We start from the raw sequence: 20,058 nt of genomic DNA on the forward strand, positions 1-20,058 counted from the left end.
GGCAGTAAGACAGACTCACTAATACACAAGGCAGTAAGACATACCTCACTAATACAGGTGGCAGTAAGACAGCCTCACTGATACAGGAGGCAGTAAGACGGCCTGCTAAGACACAAAGGCAGTAAGACAGCCTCACTATTACCCAGGTGGCAGTAAGACAGACTCACTCATACACAAGGCAGTAAGACAGACTCACTAATACACAAGGCAGTAAGACAGCCTCACTAATACAGGAGGCAGTAAGACAGCCTCACTAATACAGGGAGGCAGTAAGACAGACTCACTAATACACAGAGCGGTAAGACAGCCTCACTAATACACAAGGCAGTAAGACAGCCTCACTAATGCAGGAGGCAGTAAGACAGCCTCACTTACTAATACAGGAGGCAGTAGAACAGCCCTCACTAAGACACAAGGCAGTAAAGACAGCTCACTGTACACAAAGCAGTAAGACAGCCTCACTAAGACACAAGTCAGTAAAGACAGACTCACTAAGACACAAGGCGGTAAGACAGCCTCACGCACTAATACACAAGGCAGTAGACAGCCTCACTTCAATACACAAGGCAGTAAGACGGCCTCACTAATACAGGAGGCAGTAAAGACAGCTCACTAATACACAAGGCAGTAAGACAGCCTCACTAAGACACAAGGCAGAAGACAGCCTCACTAAGACAGGGAGGCAGTAGACAGCCTCACTAATGCAGGAGGCAGTACGACAGCCTCACTTACTAATACAGGAGGCAGTAAGACAGCCTCACTTTAAGACACAAGGCAGTAAGACAGCCTCACTATGCAGGGAGGCAGTAAGACAGCCACCACTAATACACACAAGGCAGTAAGACCCAGCCTCACTAAGACACAAGGCAGTAAGACAGCCTCACTAAGACAGGAGGCAGTAAGACAGCACCACTAATACAGGAGGCAGTAAGACAGCTCACTATTACAGGAGCAGTAAGACAGCCTCACTAGACACAAGGCAGTAAGAAAACCTCACTAAGACAGGAGGCAGTAAGACAGCCTCACTAGCCACGGAGTGGCAGTAAGACAGCCTCCCTTTGATACAGGAGGCAGTAAAGACGGCCTCACTAAGACACAAGGCAGTAGACAGCCTCACTAATACAGGTGGCAGTAAGACGGACTCACTCATACACAAGGCAGTAAGACAGACTCACTAATACACAAGGCAGTAAGACAGCCTCACTAATACAGGAGGCAGTAAGACAGCCTCACTAATACAGGAGGCAGTAAGACAGCCTCACTAATACAGGTGGCAGTAAGACAGACTCACTCATACACAAGGCAGTAAGACAGCCTCACTAATGCAGGAGGCAGTAAGACAGACTCACTAATACACAAGGCAGTAAGACGGCCTCACTAATACACAAAGGCAGTAAGACAGCCTCCCACTAATACAGGAGGCAGTAAGACTTAGCCTCACTAATACAGGAGGCAGTAAGACAGACTCACTAATACAGGAGGCAGTAACACAGCCTCACTAAGACACAAGGCAGTGGAACAGCCTCACTAATACACACAAAGCAGTAAAGACAGCCTCACTAAGACACAAGAAGTCAGTAGACAGACTCACTAAGACACAAGGCAGTAAGACAGCCTCACACTAATACACAAGGCAGTAAGACAGCCTCACTATTACACAAGGCAGTAAGACGGCCTCACTAATACAGGAGGCAGTAAAGACGGCCTCACTAATAATACCTAAGGCAGTAGAACAGCCTCCCGCACTAAGACACAAGGCAGTAAGACAGCCTCACTAAGACAGGAGGCAGTAAGACTGGCCTCACTAATACAGGAGGCAGTACGACAGCCTCACTATGCAGGAGGCAGTAAGACAGCTCACTAAGACACAAGGCAGTAAGACAGCCTCACTAATACAGGAGGCAGTAAGACAGCCTCACTAATACACAAGGCAGTAAGACAGCCTCACTAAGACAGGAGGCAGTAAGACGGCCTCACTATTACAGGAGGCAGTAAGACAGCCTCACCCCAATACAGGAGGCAGTAAGACGGCCTCACTAAGACACAAGGCAAGACAACCTCACTAAGACAGGAGGCGATGAACCCAGCCTCACTAATACGAGTGGCAGTAAGACAGCCTCACTGATACAGGAGGCAGTAAGACAGCCTCACTAAGACACAGGCAGTAAGGTGGCCTCGCACTAATACAGGTGGCAGTAAGACAGACTCACTCATACACACACAAGGCAGTAAAGGAACCAGACTCACTAATACACAAGGCAGTAAGACAGCCTCACTAATACAGGAGGCAGTAAGACAGCCTCACTAATACAGGAGACAGTAAGACAAGGCTTTCACTAATACACACAAGGCAGTAAGACAGCCTCACTAATACACAAGGCAGTAAGACAGCCTCACTAATACAGGAGGCAGTAAGACAGCCTCACTAATACAGGAGGCAGTAAGACAGACTCACTAATACAGGTAGCAGTAAGACAGCCTCACTAATACACAAGGCAGTAAGACAGCCTCACTAATACACAAAAGGGCAGTAAGACAGCCTCACTAAGACACAAGTCAGTAAGACAGCCTCACACTTTAATACAGGTGGCAGTAAGACAGACTCACTCATACACCCAAGGCAGTAAGACAGACTCACTAATACACAAGGCAGTAAGACAGCCTCACTAATACAGGTGGCAGTAAGACAGCCTCACTGATACAGAGGCAGTAAGACAGCCTCTAAGACACAAGGCAGTAAGACAGCCTCACTAATACAGGTGGCAGTAAGACAGACTCACTCATACACAAGGCAGTAAAGACAGACTCACTATACACACAAGGCCTTAAGACAGCCTCACTTTTAATACAGGAGGCAGTAAGACAGCCTCACTATTACAGGAGGCAGTAAGACCAGACTCACTATTACACAAGGCAGTAAGACAGCCTCACTAATACACAAGGCAGTAAGACAGCCTCACTAATACAGGAGGCAGTAAGACAGCCTCACTAATACACAAGCAGTGAACAGCCTCCGCACTAAGACCTGAGTAAGACAGCCTCACTATAAGACAGGAGGCAGTAAGACAGCCTCACTAATACAGGAGGCAGTACGACAGCCTCCCACTAATACAGGAGGCAGTAAGACAGCCTCACTGGGCACAAGGCAGTAAAGACAGCCTCACTATGCAGGGGAGGCAGTAAGACAGCCTCACTAATACCTGAGGCAGTATTAAGACAGCCTCACTGGACACAAGGCAGTAAGACAGCCTCACTAAGACAGGAGGCAGTAGGAACAGCCTGGGGTGGGACCAAACGATCTGAGGAGGCAGTAAGACAGCCTCACTAAGACACAAGGCAGTAAGACAACCTCACACTAAGACAGGAGGCAGTGTTAAGACAGCCTCACACTAATACAGGTGGCAGTAAGACGGCCTCACTGATACAGGAGGCAGTGAACGGCCTCACTAAGACATACAAAGACGGTAGACAGCCTCACTAATACAGCAGGTGGCAGTAAGACAGACTCACTCATACACAAGGCATTAAGACAGACTCACTATGCAGGCAGTAAGACAACCTCACTATGCAGAGCCTTAGCCTCACTAATACAGGAGGAGGCAGTAAGACAGACTCACTAATACACAAGGCAGTAAGACAGCCTCACTAGCCACACAAGGCAGTAAGACAGCCTCACTAATGCAGGAGGCGGTAAGACAGCCTCACTAATACAGGAGGCAGTAAGACAGACTCGCACTAATACAGGTAGTAAGACAGCCTCACTAATACACAAGGCAGTAAGACAGCCTCACTAATACACAAGGCAGTAGACAGCTGGGTACAAGTCAGTAAGCAGACTTCACTAAGACACAAGGCAGTAAGACAGCCTCACTAATACACAAGGCAGTAAGACAGCCTCACTAATACACAAGGCAGTAAGACAGCCTCACTAATACAGGGAGGCAGTAAGACAGCCTCACTAATACACACAAGGCAGTAAGGCAAGCCTCACTAAGACAGGAGAGCAGTAAGACAGCCTCACTAAGACAGGAGGCAGTAAGACAGCCTCACTAATGCAGGAGGCAGTACGACAGCCTCACTAATACAGGGAGGCAGTAAGACAGCCTCACTAAGACCTGAGCAGTAAGACAGCCTCACTAATACAGGAGGCAGTAAGACAGCAGCCTCACTAATACACAAAGGCAGTAAGACAGCCTCACTAAGACACACAAGGCAGTAAGACAGCCTCACTAAGACAGGCTGATAAGACAGCCTCACTAATACAGGAGGCAGTAAGCCCAGCCTCACTGTAGCCACAGGGAGGCAGTAAGACCCCGGCCTCACTGCTAAGACCTGGGCAGTAAGACAGCCTCACTAAGACAGGAGGCAGTAAGACAGCCTCACTAGCCACAGGTATTGGCAGTAAGACAGCCTCACTGATACAGAGGCAGTAAGACAGCCTCACACTAAGACACAAGACAGTAAGACAGCCTCGCTAATACAGGTGGCAGTAAGACAGACTCACTCATACACAAGGCAGTAAGACAGCCTCACTAATGCAGGAGGCAGTAAGACGGACTCACTAATACACAAGGCGTGAGACTGGCCTCACTGTAATACACAAGGCAGTAAGACAGCCTCACTAATACAGGAGGCAGTAAGACGGCCTCACTAATACAGGAGGCAGTAAGACGGGCTCACTAATACAGGTGGCAGTAAGACAGCCTCACTAATACAAGGCAGTAGACAGCCTCCCACTGGGCCTGAGAGCAGTAAGACAGCCTCACTAAGACAGGTGGCAGAAAGACAGACTCACTATTACACCAAGGCAGTAAAGACAGCCTCACGCACTAATACAGGAGGCAGTAGACAGCCTCACTAATACACAAGGCAGTAGACAGCCTCACTAAGACACAAGGCAGTAAGACAGCCTCACTAAGACACAAGGCAGTAAGACAGCAGACTCACTAAGACACAAGGCAGTAGAACTAGCCTCACTAATACAGGAGGCAGTAAGACAGCCTCACTAGCCAGGGAGGCAGTAAAGCAGCCTCACTAATACAGGAGGCAGTAAGACAGCCTCACTAAGACACAAGGCAGTAAGACAGCCTCACTAATACACAAGGCAGTAAGACAGCCTCACACTAATACACAAGGCAGTAAGACAGCCTCACTAAGACACAAGGCAGTAAGACAGCCTCACTAATACACAAGGCAGTAAGACAGCCTCACTGTAATACAGGAGGCAATGGGGCAGCCTCACTAATACAGGTGGCAGTAAGACAGACTCACTGTACACAAGGCAGTAGACAGCCTCGCACTAAGACCTGCCAAGGCAGTAGACGGCCTCACTTTAATACCTGAGGCAGTAAGACAGCCTCCCACTATGCAGGAGGCAAGACAGCCTCACTAGCCACACAAGGCAGTAAGACAGCCTCACTATGCAGGAGCAGTAAGACAGCCTCACCTAATACACAAGGCAGTGGGCTTAGCCTCACTTTAAAGACACACAAGGCAGTAAGACAGACTCACTAAGACACAAGGCAGTGTAGCCTCACTAATACACAAGGCAGTAAGACAGCCTCACTAATACACAAGGCAGTAAAAGACAAGCCTCACTAATACAGGAGCAGTAAAGACGGCCTCACTAATACACAAGGCAGTAAGACAGCCTCACTAAGACACAAGGCAGTAAAGACAGCCTCACTAAGACAGAGGCAGTAAGACAGCCTGCTAATACAGGAGAGCAGTGACGGCCTCACTAATACAGGAGGGCAGTAAGACAGCCTCACTAAGACCTGAGCAGTAGACAGCCTCACTAATACAGGGAGGCAGTAGACACTCACTAATACAAGGCAGTAAGACAGCCTCACTAAGACACAAGGCAGTAAGACTTGGCCTCACTAAGACAGGAAGAAGTAAGACAGCCTCACTGCACTAATACAGGAGAGCAGTAAGACAGCCTCCAATAATACAGAGGCAGTAAGACAGCCCCTCACTAAGACACAAGGCAGTAAGACAGCCTCACTAAGACACAAGGCAGTAAGACAGCCTCACTAATACAGGTGGCAGTAAGACAGCCTCTTTGATACAGGAGGAGGCAGTAAGACAGCCTCACTAAGACACAAGGCAGTAAGACAGCCTCGCACTAATACAGGTGGCAGTAAGACAGACTCACTCATACACAAGGCGGTAAGACAGCCTCACTAAGACACAAGGCAGTAAGACAGCCTCACTAATACAGGAGGCAGTAAGACAGCCTCACTAAGACACAAGGCAGTAAGACAGCCTCACTATGCAGGGAGGCGGTAAGACAGCCTCGCACTAATACAGGAGGCAGTAAGACAGACTCACTATACAGGAGAGCAGTAACACAGCCTCACACTAAGACACAAGGCAGTAAGACAGCCTCACTAATACACACAAGGCAGTAAGACAGCCTCTCACTAATACAGGGGAGGCAGTAAGACAGACTCACTATGCAGGAGGCAGTAGCACAGCCTCCTAAGACACAAGGCAGTAAGACAGCCTCACTATTACACACAAGGCAGTAAGACAGCTTCACTAAGACACAAGTCAGTAAAAACAGACTCACTAAGACGCGCAAGGCAGTAAGACAGCCTCACTAATACACAAGGCAGTAAGACAGCCTCACTAATACACAAGGCAGTAAAGACAGCCTCACTAATACAGGAAGGCAGTAAGACAGCCTCACTTATACACAAGGCAGTAAGACAGCCTCACTAAGACACAAAAGGCAGTAAGACAGCCTCACTAAGACGGGGAGGCAGTAAGGTGGCCTCACTAATACAGGAGGCAGTACGACAGCCTCACTAATACAGGAGGCAGTAAGACAGCCTCACTGGGCACAAAGGCAGTAAGACTGGCCTCACTAATGCAGGAGCGGTAAGACAGCCTCACTAATACACACACAAGGCAGTAAAGACAGCCTCACTAAGACACAAGGCAGTAAGACAGCCTCACTAAGACGGAGGCAGTAAGACAGCCTCACTAATACAGGAGGCAGTAAGACAGCCTCACTAATACAGGAGGCAGTAAAGACAGCCTCACTAGACACAAGGCAGTAAGACCTTGGCCTCACTAAGACAGGGAGGCAGTAGGGCAGCCTCACGCACTAATACAGGTGGCAGTAAGACAGCAGCCTCACTGATACAGGAGGCAGTAAAGCAGCCTCACTAAGACACAAGGCAGTAAGACAGCCTCACTATGCAGGTGGCAGTAAGACAGACTCACTCATACACAAGGCAGTAAGACCTTGGCCTCACTAATGCAGGAGGCAGTAAGACAGGGCTCACCCTAATACACAAGGCAGTAAGACAGCCTCACTTACTAATACACAAGGCAGTAAGACAGCCTCACGCTAATACAGGAGGCAGTAAGACAGCCTCACGCACTAATACAGGAGGCAGTAAGACAGACTCACTAATACAGGTGGCAGTAAGACAGCCTCACTAATACACAAGCGGTAAGACAGCCTCGCACTAAGACACAAGGCAGTAAAGACAGCCTCACTATTACAGGTGGCAGTAAGACAGACTCACTAATACACAAGGCAGTAAGACAGCCTCACTAATACAGGAGCAGTAAGACAGCCTCACTAATACCTGAGCAGTAAGACAGCCTCACTGGAACCTGGAGCAGTAAAGACCTTGGCCTCACTAAGACACAAGGCAGTAAGACAGCTCACTTTAAGACTACACAAGGCAGTAAGACAGCCTCACTAATACACAAGGCAGTAAGACAGCCTCACACTAAGACACAAAGGCAGTAAGACGGCCTCACTAAGACACAAGGCGGTAAGACAGCCTCACTATTACAGGAGGCAGTAAAGACAGCCTCCCACTAATACAGGTGGCAGTAAGACAGCCTCCCACTGGAACCTGGAGCAGTAAAGACAGCCTCACTAATGCACACAAAGACACTTGATAAGACAGACTCACACTAATACAGGAGGCAGTAAGACAGTCTCGCACTAATACACAAGGCAGTAAGACAGCCTCACTATTACAGGGGAGGCAGTAGGAACAGCCTCACTAATACACAAGGCAGTAAGACAGCCTCACTAATACAGGAGGCAGTAAGACAGCCTCACTAATACACACAAGAGCGATACAAGACAGCCTCACTAAAACAGGAGGCAGTAAGACGGCCTCACTTTAATACACAAGGCGATGGAACTTGGCCTCACTAAGACACAAGGCAGTAGACAGACTCACTAAGACACAAGGCAGTAAGACAGCCTCACACTAATACACAAGGCAGTAAGACAGCCTCACTATTACAGGAGGCAGTGGGCGGCCTCACACTAATACACACAAGGCAGTAAGACAGCCTCACTAAGACGCTACAAGGCAGTAAGACAGCCTCACTATTACACAAGGCAGTAAGAAGCTCACTAATACACAAGGCAGTAAAGACAGCCTCACTAATACCACAAGGCAGTAAAGACGCCTCACTAATACACAAGGCAGTAAGACAGCCTCACTGCAAGACACAAGGCAGTAAGACAGCCTCATAAGACAGGAGGCAGTAAGACCTTAGCCTCACCTAATACAGGGGAGAGCAGTACGACAGCCTCACTAATACAGGAGGCAGTAAGACAGCCTCACTAAGACACAAGGCAGTAAGACGGCCTCACTAATACAGGAGGCAGTAAGACAGCCTCACTAATACACAAGGAGCAGTAAGACAGCCTCACTAAGACACAAGGCAGTAAGACAGCCTCACTAAGACGGGAGGCAGTAAGACAGCTCACTAATACAGGAGGCAGTAAGACAGCCTCGCACTGTACAGAGGCAGTAAAGACAGCCTCACTGGAGCCTGAGCAGTAAAGACAGCCTCACTAAGACAGGAGGAGCGGTAAGACAGCCTCGCTAATACAGGTGGCAGTAAGACAGCCTCACTGATACAGGAGGCAGTAAAGACAGCCTCACTACAAGACACAAGGCAGTAAGACAGCCTCACTAATACAGGTGGCAGTAAGACAGACTCACTCATACACACAAGGCAGTAAGACCTCCCACTATACAGGGAGGCAGTAAGACAGACTCACTAATACACAAGGCAGTAAGACAGCCTCACTATGCAAGGCAGTAAGACAGCCTCACTAATACAGGAGAGCAGTAAGACAGCCTCACTAATACAGGAGGCAGTAAGACAGACTCACTAATACAGGGAAGGCAGTAACACAGCCTCACTAAGACACAAACAGTACGACAGCCTCACTAATACAGGAGCGGTAAAGACAGCCTCACTAATACACAAGGCAGTAAGACAGCCTCACTAAGACAGGGGAGGCAGTAAAGACAGCCTCACTAATACAGGAGAGCTTGATGGAACAGCCTCACTAATACAGGAGGCAGTAAGACAGCCTCACTAATACAGGAGGCAGTAAGACAGCCTCCTGCTGGGCCTGAGCAGTAAGACTCACTAAGACAGAGGAGGCAGTAAGACAGCCTCACTAGCCACAGGTGGCAGTAAGACAGCCTCACTGATACAGGAGGCAGTGAACCCAGCCTCCACTAGCCACAAGGCAGTAAGACAGCCTCACTAATGCAGGTGGCAGTAGACAGACTCACTAATACACAAGGCAGTAAAGACAGCCTCACTAATACGGAGGCAGTAAGACAGACTCACTAATACACAAGGCAGTAAGACAGCCTCACTAATACAAGGCAGTAGACAGCCTCACTAATACAGGAGGCAGTAAGACAGACTCACTAATACGGGAGGCAGTAAGACAGCCTCACTGATACAGGAGGCAGTAAGACAGCCTCACTATGCAGGTGGCAGTAAGACGGCCTCACTTTGTACAGGAGGCGGTAAAGGTGGCCTCACTAAGACTTACAAGGCAGTAAGACGGCCTCGCACGACTGCAGGTGGCCAGTAAGACAGCCTCACTAAGACACAAGGCAGTAAGACGGCATAACTAAGACAGGAGGCAGTAAGACAGCCTCACTATGCAGGAGGCAGTAGGAACTGGCCTCACTAATACAGGAGGCAGTAAGACAGCCTCACTAAGACACAAGGCAGTAAGACAGCCTCACTTGTACAGGAGGCGTAAGACAGCCTCCCACTAAGACCTAAGGCAGTAAGACAGCCTCACTGTGCACAAGGCAGTAAGACAGCCTCACTAAGACACAAGGCAGTAGGAGCAGCCTCACTAAGACAGGGAGGCAGTAAGACAGCCTCACTAATACAGGAGGCAGTAAGACAGCCTCACACTAAGACACAAGGCAGTAAGACAGCCTCCCTGTAGCTGGGTGGCAGTAAGACAGCCTCACTAGCCTGGGAGGCAGTAGGAGCAGCCTCACTAGCCTGCAGGAGGCTGTGAACTTGGCCTCACTAATACAGGAGGCAGTAAGACAGCCTCACTAGACCTGGGCAGTAGACAGACTCACTAAGACACAGGCGGTAAGACAGCCTCACTAATACAGGACGCGGTAAGACAGCCTCCCACTAAGACACAAGGCAGTAAGACAGCCTGCTAATACAGGAGGCAGTAAGACAGCCTCACTAATACAGGAGGCAGTAAGACAGCCTCACTAGACACAAGGCAGTAAGACAGCCTCACTATTACAGGAGGCAGTGGGCAGCCTCACTGTACAGGTGGCGGTAAGACAGCCTCACTTCCAAGACGCAAGGCCGATGCAAGACAGCCTCACTAATACAGGTGGCAGTAAGACAGCCTCACTAATACAGGAGGCAGTAAGACAGCCTCACTGGAGCCTAAGGCAGTGGGCCAGCCTCACTTCATACAGGAGGCAGTAGACGGCCTCACTGATACACAAGGCAGTAAGACAGCCTCACTAAGACAGGAGGCAGTAAGACAGCCTCACTAATACAGGAGGCAGTAAGACAGCCTCACTACAAGACAGAGTGGCAGTAAGACAGCCTCACTTAAGACACAAGGCAGTAAGACAGCCTCACTCACTATTACAGGAGGCAGTAAGACAGCCTCACTAAGACAGGTGGCAGTAAAGACAGCCTCACTGTACAGAGGAGGCAGTAAGACAGCCTCACTAAGACGAGGGGGCAGTAGACGAGACTCACTGATACAGGTGGCAGTAAGACAGCCTCCCACTTCTAGACAGGTGGCAGTAAGACAGACTCACTAGGGCAGGAGGCATTAAGACAGCCTCACTAAGACAGGGGGCAGTAAGGGCAGCCTCACTAAGACGGGGAGGCAGTAAGACGGCCTCACTGATACAGGAGGCAGTAAAGACAGACTCACTGATACAGGAGGCGGTAAGACTTGGCCTCACTAAGACAGGGGCAGTAAGACAGACTCACTGTTACAGAGTGGCTTGTGGAGCAGCCTCACTAAGACAGGTGGCAGTAAGACAGACTCGCACAGACAGGAGGCAGTGCAAGACTGGCCTCCCTACACTAAGACAGGGCGAGTAAGACAGCCTCACTGATACAGGGAGGCAGTAAAGACAGCCTCACTGTTACAGGAGGCAGTAAGACAGACTCACTGATGCAGGAGGCAGTAAAGGCAGCCTCACTGATACAGGAGGCAGTAAGACAGACTCACTAAGACCAGGAGGCAGTAAGACAGCCTCACTGATGCAAGGAGGCAGTAAGACAGCCTCACTGATACAGGAGGCAGTAAGACAGCCTCACTAAGACAGGAGGCGGTAAGACGGCCTCACTGATGCAGGAGGCAGCGGTAAGAACAGCCTCACTGATGCAGGAGGCAGTAAGACGGCCTCTCACTGATACAGGGGAGGCAGTAAGACAGCCTCACTAATACCAGGAGGCAGTAGGCAGCCTCGCACTGATACAGGAGGCCAGTAAGACAGCCTCAGGAGGCAGTAAGACAGCCTCACTGATACAGGAGAGCCTCACTGATACAGGAGAGCAGTAGGAACAGCCTCACTATGCAGGTAGCAGTAAGACAGCCTCACTGATACAGGAGGCAGTAAGACATACCTCATTAAGACAGGTGGCAGTAAGACCTCACTGCACTGATACAGAAGGCATTGAACTTAGCCTCACTGATGCAGGAGGCAGTAAAGACAGCCTCACTGATACAGGAGGCAGTAAGACAACCTCACTAAGACAGGTGGCAGTAAGACAGCCTCACTGATACAGGAGGCAGTAAGACAGCCTCACTGATACAGGCGGCAGTAAGACAGCCTCACTAAGACAGGAGGCAGTGGAGCAGCCTCACTATGCAGGAGGCAGTAAGACGGCCTCACTAATACAGGAGCCTTATTAAGACAGCCTCACTATAAGACGCAAGGCTTGATAAGACAGCCTCCCTTTAAGACACAAGGCAGTAAGACAGCCTCACTAATACAGGAGGCAGTAAGACAGCCTCACTAAGACAGGAGGCAGTAAGACAGTCTCACTAATACACAGGTGGCAGTAAGACAGCCTCACTAAGATAGGTGGCAGTAAGACAACCTCACTAATACAGGAGGCAGTAAGACAGCCTCACTGGAGCAGGAGGCAGTAAGACAGTCTCACCTAATACAGGTGGCAGTAAGACAGACTCACTGAGTACAGGTGGCAGTAAGACAGCCTCCACTTTAAGATAGGTGGCAGTAAGACAACCTCACTAATACGGGAGGCAGTAAGACAGCCTCACTAAGACAGGAGGAGCAGTAAGACAGCCTCACTAATGCACAAGGCAGTAAGACAGCCTCACTGATACGGTTGGCGATAAGACAGCCTCACTATGCAAGGCAGTAAGACAGCCTCACTAATGCAGGAGGCAGTAAGACGGCCTCCCGCCTAATACAGGAGGCAGTAAGACAGCCTCACTAAGACAGGAGGCAGTAAGACAGCCTCACTGTACACAAAGGCAGTAAGACAGCCTCACTGATACAGTTGGCGGTAAGACAGCCTCACTAATACACAAGGCAGTAAGACAGCCTCACTAATACACAAGCAGCAGTAAAGACAGCCTCACTAATACACAAGGCAGTAAGACAGCCTCCCCTTTAATACACACAAGGCAGTAAGACAGCCTCACTAATACAGGAGGCAGTAAGACAGCCTCACTAATACAGGAGGCAGTAAGACAGCCTCACTAATACAGGAGGCAGCCTCACTAATACACAAGGCGGTAAGACAGCCTCACTTGCTAATACAGGAGGCAGCCAGGCCCAGCCTCACACTAATACGGGAGGCAGTAAGACAGCCTCACTAATACACAAGGCAGTAAAGACAGCCTCACTAATACAGGAGGCAGTAAGACAGCCTCACTAGCCACAGGAGGCAGTAAGACAGCCTCACTAATACACAAGGCGGTAAGACAGCCTCACTAAGACAGGAGGCAGTAAGACAGCCTCACTAGACAGTGGCAGTAAGACAGTCTTTCACTAATACAGGAGGCAGTAAGACAGACTCACTTTGATACAGGTGGCAGTAAAGCAGCCTCACTAAGACAGGAGGCAGTAAGACAGGCTCACTGATACAGGTGGCAGTAAAGACAGCCTCACTAATACAGGAGGCAGTAAGACAGCCTCACTAAGATAGAGAGCAGTAAGACAGTCTCGCACTAAGACGGGAAGGCAGTAAGACCGGTCTCACTAATACACAGAGGCAGTAAGACAGACTCACTGATACGGGTGGCAGTAAGACAGCCTCACTAAGACAGAGCGATAGGAACGGTCTCACTAAGACGGGAGGCAGTAAGACGGCCTCACTGATACAGGTAGCGGTAAGACAGCCTCCGCACTAAGACGGGAGGCAGTAAGGCACTCACTGATACAGGTGGCAGTAAAAGACGAAGCCTCTACTAATACAGGAGGCAGTAAGACAGCCTCACTAAGACCCAGAGGAGGCAGTAAGACAGCCTCACTTGCTAATACAGGAGGCAGTAAGACAGACTCACTTTGATACAGGTGGCAGTAAGACAGCCTCACTAAGACAGGAGGCAGTAAGACAGCCTCACTAAGACGGGAGAGGCAGTAAGACAGCCTCACTAATACAGAAGGCAATAAGACAGACTCACTGTGCAGGAGGCAGTAAGACAGCCTCACTAATACAGGAGGCAGTAAGACAGACTCACTGATGCAGGGGAGGCAGTAAGACAGCCTCACTAATACAGGTAATGGAACAGACTCACTTTAATACACAAGGCAGTAAGACGGCACGCACTAAGACACAAGGCAGTAAGACTGGCCTCACTAATACAGGGAGGCAGTAAGACAGACTCACTGATGCAGGTGGCGGTAAGACGGTCTCACTAAGACACACCAAGGCAGTAAGACAGTCTCACTAATACGGGAGGCAGTAAAGACAGACTCACTGATACAGGTGGCAGTAAAGACAGCCTCACTAAGACAGGAGACAGTAAGACAGACTCACTGATACAGGTGGCAGTGAACTAGCCTCACTAATACGGGAGGCAGTAAGACAGCCTCACTAATACAGGGAGGCAGTAAGACAGCCTCACTATGCAGGAGGCAGTAAGACAGACTCACTGATACAGGTGGCAGTAAGACAGCCTCACTAAGACAGGGAGGCAGTAAGACAGCCTCACTAAGACAGGGAGGCAGTAAGACTAGCCTCACTAAGACAGGAGAGCAGTAAGACAGCCTCACTAATACCTTGGGAGGCAGTAAGACAGCCTCACTAATATGCAGGAGGCAGTAGGACAGACTCACTGATACGGGAGGCAGTAAGACAGCCTCGCATAATGCAGGAGGCAGTAAGACAGACTCACTGTTTAGGAGGAGGCGGTAAGACAGCCTCACTAATACAGGTAACTGATAAGACAGCCTCATATGCACAAGGCAGTAAGACAGCCTCACTAATACAGGAGGCAGTCCAGACAGCCTCACTAATACAGGAGGCAGTAGACAGCCTCACTAAGACAGGAGGCAGTAAGAGAGCCTCACTAATACACAAGGCAGTAGACAGCCTCACTGATGCAGTTGGCGGTAAGACAGCCTCACTAATACACAAGGCAGTAAGACAGCCTCACTATTACACAAGGCAGTAAGACAGCCTCACTTACTAATACCTGGTAGTAAGACAGCCTCACTAATACACACAAGGCAGTAAGACGGCCTCCCACTATTAATACACAAGGCAGTAAGACAGCCTCACTAATACAGGAGGCAGTAAGACAGCCTCACTAATACAGAGGCAGTAAGACAGCCTCACTAATACCTGAGCAGTAAGACAGCCTCACTAATACAGGAGGCAATAAGACAGCCTCACTGTGCAGGAGGCAGTAAGACAGCCTCACATACACAAAGGCAGTAAGACAGCCTCACTATGCAGGAGGCAGTAAGACGGCCTCACTAATACAGGAGGCAATGGGAGCCTCACTAATACACAAAGGCAGTAGGAACCCAGCCTCGCACTAGACAGGAGGCAGTAAGACAGCCTCACTAAGACAGGTGGCAGTAAGACCTTGGTCTCACTAATACACAGGAGGCAGTAAGACAGACTCACTGATACAGGTGGCAGTAAAGACAGCCTCACTAAGACAGGAGGCAGTAAGACAGACTCCACTGATACAGGTGGCAGTAAGACAGCTTCTTTAATACAGGAGGCGATAAGACAGCCTCACTAAGATGAGGAGGCAGTAAGACGGTCTCACTTTGCAGACGGGAGGCAGTAAGACAGTCTCACTAATACAGGAGGCAGTAAGACAGACTCACTGATACAGGTGTTGGCAGTAAGACAGCCTCCCACTTCAAGACAGAGGAGCAGTAAGACAGTCTCACTAAGACAGGGAGGCAGTAAGACAGCCTCACTGATGCAGGCAGCAGTAAGACAGCCTCACTAAGACAGGAGGCAGTAAGACAGACTCACTGATACAGGTGGCAGTAAGACAGCCTCACTAATACAGGAGGCAGTAAGACAGCCTCACTAAGACCCAGGAGGCAGTAAAGACAGCCTCACTAATACAGGGAGGCAGTAAGACAGACTCACTGATACAGGTGGCAGTAGACAGCTGCTAAGACAGGAGGCAGTAAGACAGCCTCACTAAGACAGGGAGGCAGTAGACAGCCTCACTAATACAGGAGGCAATAAGACAGACTCACTGATACAGGAGGCAGTAAGACAGCCTCACTAATACAGGAAGGCGGTAAAAGACAGACTCACTGATACAGGAGGCAGTGAACGGCCTCACTAATACAGGTGGCAGTAAGACAGCAGACTCACTGTACACCAAGGCAGTAAGACAGCCTCACTTCAAGACACAGGCAGTAAGACAGCCTCACTATTACAGGAGGCAGTAAGACAGACTTTCACTTTGTGCAGGTGGCAGTAAGACAGTCTCACTAAGACACAAGGCAGTAAGACAGTCTCACTAATACAGGGCAGTAAGACAGACTCACTGATACAGGTGGCAGTAAGACAGCCTCACTAAGACAGGGAACAGTAAGACAGACTCACTGATACAGGTGGCGGTAAGACAACCTCACTAATACAGGAGGCAGTAAGACAGCCTCACTATGCGAGGAGGCAGTAGACAGCCTCACTAATACGGGAGGCAGTAAGACGGGGCTCACTGATGCAGGTGGCTTGATAAGACAGCCTCACTAAGACAGGAGGCAGTAAGACAGCCTCTAAGACAGGAGGCAGTAAGACTTGGCCTCACTAAGACAGGAGGCAGTAAGACAGCCTCTACTAATACAGAGGCAGTAAGACAGCCTCACTATTACAGGAGGCAGTAAAGACGAGACTCACTGATGCAGGAGGCAGTAAAGACAGCCTCACTATGCAGGAGGCAGTAAGACAGACTCACTGATACAGGAGGCAGTAGACAGCCTCACTAATACAGGTGGCAGTAAGACAGCCTCACTAATACAGGAGGCAGTAAGACAGCCTCACTAATACAGGAGGCAGTAAGACAGACTCACTGATACAGGAGGCAGTAAGACAGACTCACTAATACACAAGGCAGTAAAGACAGCCTCACTAAGACACAGAGCGGTAAGACAGCCTCACTAGACACAAGGCAGTAAGACAGCCTCGCACAAGACACAAGGCAGTAAGACAGCCTCACTAATACAGGGAGGCGTAAGACAGCCTCACTAATACAGGTGGCAGTAAGACAGCCTCACTAATACAGGAGGCAGTAAGACAGCCTCACTAATACAGGTGGCAGTAAGACAGCCTCACTGATACAGGAGGCAGTAAGACAGCCTCACTAAGACATCACCAACACTCAATAATCACATCCCACTTGGACGATCGCCTGTTTTATGCGATGTAACATAACGTATCACAAAGTAACGTAAAGTAACATAACATAACATAACATAACATAACATAACATAACATAACATAACATAACATAACGTAACGTAACGTAACGTAACCTGGTCATTTAACTTATCATATAAAGTGTATAAAACAGACGATCGTCCGGGTGGGATGACACCCACTCAGTGACCACGGACTATCATTAGTATATTATCCTCACGATCTTGTTATTTATCTCATACGAAAATTGGTACTACAACACACCTCTAGTAGTAGTAGTAGTAACACAGGCCGCCCCAACACACCTCTAGTAGTAGTAGTAGTAACGCAGGCCGCCACAACACACCTTAGTGAAGGAAATAACAATAATAACATCAGCCGCCACAACTCTTCCTCACAACAACATTCGAATTCTCTGCCGCCCTTGTTATCTTGTCCGTGATTGGCTGCTGCTGACCACCCTCAACCAATAGCGCGCTGTCTTATGTAACCATTCAGCTCTACTGAATGTCTGATGGTATAAATATTTTTACCTTTTCCACACACACAGATATATATATATATATATATATATATATATATATATATATATATATATATATATATATATATATATATATATATATATATATATATATATATATATACATATTCGCAGATATCTTGATAAAAATCACAAGGAAAAAGGAACAACGGAGACCTTAGCTTTCGTCTTTGCCCAAGACATCTCTTCAGAGGCACCGTTTCCCTTTTCCCGTGTGATTTTATCAAGATATATATATGGGTTGTGTGTGTATATATATATATATATATATATATATATATATATATATATATATACATATATATATATATATATATATATATATATATATATATATATATATATATATATATATATATATATATATATATATATATATATAAACGAGGAGGAGAACCAGGGAAAACAGACATTTTGTCTAAGTTGGGTTTCTTTAATCACTAACGTTTCGGAAAAATCATTTTCCATCATCAGAACCCAGTAAACAGCTGCCAAACAGGGAGATACTGTGGGGTACGGGTTGTTTGGTTCACACTCAGGATGGGATGGAGAAAGAAAACTCACAATGTGCTCTTTGTATACATGTTGTATTGGATGTACAATGCAGCTTGGTGCTGGGAAGGCAGCGTGGTTACAAGGGTTGAGTAGAGACAGCTGGTTGGTGAGGGTGCTCAGAGGAGGACAGTGTGGGGTATGAGATTGTTTTGGTTCACACTCAGGATTGGATGGAGAAAGGAAACTCACGATGTGCTCTCTATATACATGTTGTATTGGATGTACAATGCAGCTTGGTGCTGGGAAGGCAGCATGGTTACAAGCGTGATGTAGAGAGAGCTGGTTGGTGAGGACGCTCAGAGAAGGACAGCTTGTGGGTCGCCATGCTCGCCAGCGGGAGAGAGGACCGCCAGGCAGGCGGAGGTGTTGCTGGCTGGTTGGTGTAGGTAGAAAGAGAGACAGATCACCACGAGGTCAGGTCTTAAATAGCGGGGGTAGGCGTGGCTTAGCAGTTGACCCCTGCTCCGTGATGTATGGCGGCGCTGGTTGACCTAGACCACGAGGCATACACTGGGGAATTGGTGGGGTCGGCTAGGCAGCGACAAACAGCGTTTGTAGGGGAGAATTCCACTACAGCTTGTGGGTCGCCATGCCCGCCGGCGGAGCGAGGCCGCCAGGCAGGCGGAGGTGTTGCTGGCTGGTTGGTGTAGGTGGAAAGAGAGGGATCACCACGAGGTCAGGTCTTAAATAGCGGGGTTAGGCGTGGCTTAGCAGTTGACCCCCGCTCCGTGATGTAAGGCGGCGCTGGTTGACCTAGACCACGAGGCATACACTGGGGAATTTGTAGGGTCGGCTACTCAAGACAAACAGCGTTTGTAGGGAAGAAATCCACTACATTACTACCTCCTGGGAAGATATTGGAAGCATAATGTGTTGTCTAATAATAAACCCTGCTGCCATATGACATCACAAAAATTGTGACCAAGCACCAGGTTGCTCATCTATCTTCTGTCTCATTTACACACAATTTATATATATATATATATATATATATATATATATATATATATATATATATATATATATATATATATATATATATATATATATTTCATTTAGATCCACAATGGAAACGTGGATAAGATAAATCTTGATAAAATCATACGGGAAAAGGGAAACAACGGAGCACCTCATCTGTACCTGTAACAAGTGGGGTACCACAGGTCAGTGTATTGGGCCCGCTGTTGTTTGTTTGTTTCATAAATGACATGCCTGACGTTGTACACTCCTCCATACAAATGTTTGACGATGATGGCAAGTTATTTCGGGAAATTAAGAACCAAGCGGACTGTGAAGAGCTGCAGAAGGACCTGTGTGGGCTCCAGGAATGGTCGAAGAAATGGCTGCTGAGATTCAATGTCACGAAGTGTAAGAGGATGCACCTGGGGCGTACCAACGGTAAGGAGGCATATCATATGTCCCAACGGGATGAAGAAAATGCACTAGTTGAGACTGTGTGTGAGAAGGACCTAGGTGTGTATGTTGACAATGAGCTGAAGTTCTCGGGCCATTGTGAGAAGAAGGTAAATCAGGCAAATAAATTATTGGGTCTTATAAGAAGGTCGTTCAGATATCTAGACGGTCCGTCCCTCGTGACGATCTTCAGGAGTGAAGTGCTTCCCCATCTGGAGTACTGTCACCCCATCTGGTCCCTCGAGATATGCTAGGGACTGTCAGTTGGTTGAAAATGTTCAGCAGTGGGCCACCAGACTGGTGCCTGTGCACTTCGGCACCTCAGCTACCCTGAGAGATTGGAGCGCCTGAACTTGCCTAGCTTA

This window comes from Homarus americanus, unplaced genomic scaffold (assembly GCF_018991925.1).
Source record: "Homarus americanus isolate GMGI-L3 unplaced genomic scaffold, GMGI_Hamer_2.0 scaffold8226, whole genome shotgun sequence".
NCBI classification, from domain to species: domain Eukaryota; kingdom Metazoa; phylum Arthropoda; class Malacostraca; order Decapoda; family Nephropidae; genus Homarus; species Homarus americanus.